Source organism: Sinocyclocheilus anshuiensis, unplaced genomic scaffold (genome assembly GCF_001515605.1).
Source record: "Sinocyclocheilus anshuiensis isolate Anshui unplaced genomic scaffold, SAMN03320099.WGS_v1.1 scaffold955, whole genome shotgun sequence".
Taxonomy (NCBI): Eukaryota; Metazoa; Chordata; class Actinopteri; order Cypriniformes; family Cyprinidae; genus Sinocyclocheilus; species Sinocyclocheilus anshuiensis.
The window spans coordinates 183,180-188,164 of record NW_015546094.1 but is presented as its reverse complement, the minus strand read 5'-3'; positions in this window follow the sequence as shown (position 1 = coordinate 188,164).

Below are 4,985 nucleotides of genomic sequence, written 5' to 3'. Positions count from 1 at the left end.
TTGTAACACTCCAAAGAGAAAGGAAAACTTGAAATCGCATCATATGACCCCTTTAAATAAGAAATAATTAATTAATTGATTAATTGGTCAATTGATTTAGTAATTAATTAATTAACTAATTAATTGATTGACTGATTGATTGATTACACTGTCATGATTGCAGAATGTTAAAGATCAATGTGAATCATCGGATTTGGTGATGCTCAAAACTCACCAGTTCTTCTTGCACAGATGATCTGAAGAAGAATCACAGTAGGAGCAGCAAACACTGCAATGACTATTAAAACATTTTAAAATTTGAATGTAACAATCAGATGAGTCAAGGATAGAAAATGACCATGTATTAATATTAGGATTTCTGTAAAAACCATTCATGGATATTAAAGGTGCCTGTCTTGCTCGGTTGATCGCTGTATTTAAAATTATATTTAAAACATTCAGTACAGTATGGAAAATATCCACATAAACTGTATGCAAATATCCATAATATCACTGGCATGAAGATAAATCTTGCTGTAATCGGTTATTTGTAGAGCATTTTATTCTGATATTGTATTCAGCACTATTTCCTCTGGGTGCTGTGAGTCCTTCCTCCCTGCAAAATAATTCAACACAAAAGCGTTTACTGAGCTCTCATAAGTGCAGATTGTTCCAGATCAATGTGAATCATCTGAAAAACTCACCAGCTCTTCTTGCACAGATGATCTGAAGAAGAATCACAGTAGGAGCAGCAAACACTGCAATCTCAACAATAATCACAATCACTACAGGAAAGATGTGTGGACAGATGATAGAGAGAAAGAATGAATGAACCTGTGAAACTGTAAATGACTAGATAAAATCAAGGGTATAAAACCAGAAGCATCATGCCCATTAAAACTGAGCCAAGGTGGATTTTGAATGCAGCTTCCAAAAGACAAAAAATAGCCGAATAATATTTTTTATATTTCATACAATCACACCGGCGTGATAAGAACATGCAGTGCGACACAGCATCAGCTGCTAAATTCAAATCTGCGTTCGCTGGCGTTTTTTCAGCGCTGCACATTGTAACCAATCACACAAGATTCTGTTGAGCTTACGAATGCAATGACCAATCAGAGGCGTTCAGATGAGTCATCGCTGAAATGCCAGTGGTTTGTTCACTCGCTTGCTGAAGGTATTCTGCTCTCTGACTAATTCTCTTATCAGAAACAACAAAGTGCAGATGTGTATACGATGTAAGTAGGATATTCATTTCACACTGTAAAGAGCTTCTGTGTTTATAATGAGTTTTTGCGAGTGCTTGAAAATGTTCTTTGCTTTCTTTCTGTACAATGAAAGTGTTATAATTAGTAAATTACAATGTTTTTATTAAATTCACATTAAATATGAAGTCAGTCGTATTAAAAATATTTTATGTATCAGTTCCTTGTTGTTTTCCATTCACAAATAGTCGGCAGGTGTAAAATCCATAATCTTCTTTTGTGACTTTCTTAATGTTCAGAGAGCAATCAGAGCCCAGACTCAGTCTCTTATGTCTCTTTATGTCATTCTACTTTATACCTAAAGTAATTAGTTCAACTGTAGTTTAATTTATATCTCTATTATAGATCCATGTAGTTGATGTCAGAAAGAGCATTATTACAGTACAAACTGACATTTTCACCAGAACTGCTGAACACATGAATGTCACCCACTCCACTGGTATCTGAAACAAAGATGATTTGACTGATCATCAGAGGCGATTCCAGGATCGCCTCTGATGCATCATATATATATATATATATATATACATATATACATAGTGGCATGCGAAAGTTTGGGAACCCCTTGCAGAATCTGTGAAAATGTGAATAATTTTAACAAAATAAGAGAGATCATACAAAATGCATGTTATTTTTTTATTTAGTACTGTCCTGAGTAAGATATTTTACATAGAAGGTGTTTACATATAGTCCACAAGACAAAAAAATAGCTGAAATTATTAAAATAACCCCCTTCGAAAGTTTGTGAACCCTTGGTTCTTAATACTATGTGTGGTTAAGTGGATGATCTACTAGTGTTTTTTTTGTTTTGTGATGGTTGTTCATGAGTCCCTTGTTTGTCCTGAACAGTTAAACTGAGCACTGTTCTTCAGCAAAATCCTCCATGTCCTGCAGATTCTTCAGTTTTCCAGCATATTTTGCATATTTGAACCCTTTCCAGCAATGACTGTATGATTTTGAGATCCATCTTTTCACAGTGAGGACAATTGAGGGACTCAAACACAACTATTAAAAAGGGTTCAAACATTCACTGATGCTCCAGAAGGAAACACGATGCATTAAGAGCCTTTTGAATTTGAAGATTTGAAGAAGGTAAATTGTACTTAATTTGTCTTCCGGGAAACATGCAAGTATCTTCTGTTGCTTCCGAATGGCAGTACTAAATGGAAAAAAAACGACATTTCAACAAAATAAGAAAAATTTGGTCATCTTCATCCTGTTCAAAAGTTTTCACCCCCCAGCTCTTAATTTTGGGTATTCTATAGTCTTTGTATCAACCCAAATTGGGTCAAATCAAGCCAGCTTACTAACCCAACAGTCTCAACCGAGCGTTTGGAAACAATTACCAGCGAGTTTTTATATGTGTAGGCTATAAAAAAGTACACAGTGTATGTTTTTGCTAAATCGCTTGCAAATATAAGATTGTTGTTAGGTCATACCACATAATATTAGAATAGGTACCCCTTAGTTTCAAAATACTTACAGTAGAAATAATTTGTAATTTTACAGATTATTACTCCTTTATTCCCCAAACTTCGCATATTGTTCCCTTATACCTACACGGAGGTACTGAATAGGTACACTGTAATTACAAAAAAGTTACGCTGTAAACATCGTGTTTCCTTCTGGAGCATCAGTGAATGTTTGAACCTTTTTTAATAGTTGTGTTTGAGTCCCTCAAGAGTTCTCTTTTGGGTATTCTATAGTCTTTGTATCAACCCAAATTGGGTCAAATCAAGCCAGTTTACTAACCCAACAGTCTCAACCGAGCGTTTGGAAACAATTACCAGCGAGTTTTTATATGTGTAGGCTATAAAAAAGTACACAGTGTATGTTTTTGCTAAATCGCTTGCAAATATAAGATTGTTGTTAGGTCATACATACCACATAATATTAGAATAGGTACCCCTTAGTTTCAAAATACTTACAGTAGAAATAATTTGTAATTTTACAGATTATTACTCCTTTATTCCCCAAACTTCGCATATTGTTCCCTTATACCTACACGGAGGTACTGAATAGGTAGCCTACACTGTAACTACAAAAAAGTTACTCTGTAAATTCTGCTTACTTACGGAGTACATTGCGGGTTGTAATCTAAAGCGCTACCGAACTGCGCTCAGTTTAACTGTTCAGAACAAACAAGGGACTCTTGAACAACCATCACAAAACAAAAAAACAGTAGTAGATCATCCACTTAACCACACACAGTATTAAGAACCAAGGGTTCCCAAACTTTTGAAGGGGGTTATTTGAATAATTTCAGCTATTTTTTTGTCTTCTGGACTATACGTAAACATCTTTTATGTAAAATATCTTACTCAGGACAGTACTAAATAAGAAATAACATGAATTTTGTATGATCTCTCTTATTTTGTTAAAATTATTCACATTTTCACAGATTCTGCAAGGGGTTCCCAAACTTTCGCATGCCACTGTATATATATATATATATATATATATATTCAAATTAAAATGGCAACATCGTTATATAAAGTATATGCATTCATGTGCTTCATTTTCACTGGAGGAAACAGCTGTGGTGTGATGAGGGGTGAACGCTGCGAAAACTTAGGCTATAGTAGATGGGGAACCGATTGCTCCCCCATGATATGTTGTAAACTGTATTATGACAATTGACAAAGAACTGCACAGATGCAGGTATTATAACAATCTATCGATAAACACACACGTCCTCTGTTTCTCGCTCTGTGTCGGTGCAGTCTGCGGTTGAAAAAGAACACGCTGAAAGACAAGGAGGAGTCGATCGAAGTCTGCCGCCGTTTTCATATGAAATTTAAAGGGAACTGAGGCGATCACGAATTCGTGTACAGGTCTATAGCCCCCCTAAAAATGGCCTAGGTACGCCCATGCTGATCATTATGTAAAAACCTGAACTGAATGAACATACCCTGTGACAATAGGACTTAGTGTCAAATATCAGTGCATTCAGGAGTAAAACAGTATTTACAAATGCCACAATAACTCTGAGATCACAAAAGATCAGCGCTATTAAAATAGTATTTTACTTGTATGCATATTTGTTTTTATTTAGGTGTGTTCTGTGAAACACTGTGATTCTGCACATGACTGCTAGGTGGCAGTATAACAACATGACAAGTAACAAGATAGAGAAAGAGATTAAGAGAGTTCTGGTGATTGCTGTGACTCCAGTTGTCTGGTGGTTTTGTTGTAATAAAATCCCCAGTTAGCCCTGGCCTCAGTCCTTTTCATCTGCAACACCACATTAGGCTAACTTTTTCACCAATGTTCTAGAAAGCATATAGAAATGTGTTTACCTGTGAAAAGTGAGCAGAGAATGATTAGTCCCAGCAGACACATAAGACACGTATCAGTCATTTTCTGTTTCTGTCCGTTTAACATCATCAGCTTCTCTTCTGCTTGTAGCTTCCTGTGAGACAGTTTTTATGAAAGTTGAAAAGATGTGTGCTTTGTCAACAAGTTTATGGGAGAATTTGTTTATTATACTGACTGAATTAACAGTGCCATATGTAGACTTATACAGACTGAGTGTCCAGATTCTCTCCAGCTTACAGTTCAGATGTTAAAACAAACATAGAATTCAATGGTATGAAACAACCTGCTAAAAGAAAGATCTACTGGTGGAATGATCCAGATTTCATACACATCAGTCTAAATAATATTCAGAGATGATCAGAGATGATGGTATTGTGTGTGCAAACTAAACTAACCATGTTTAGCATGCTTACAAGTGAA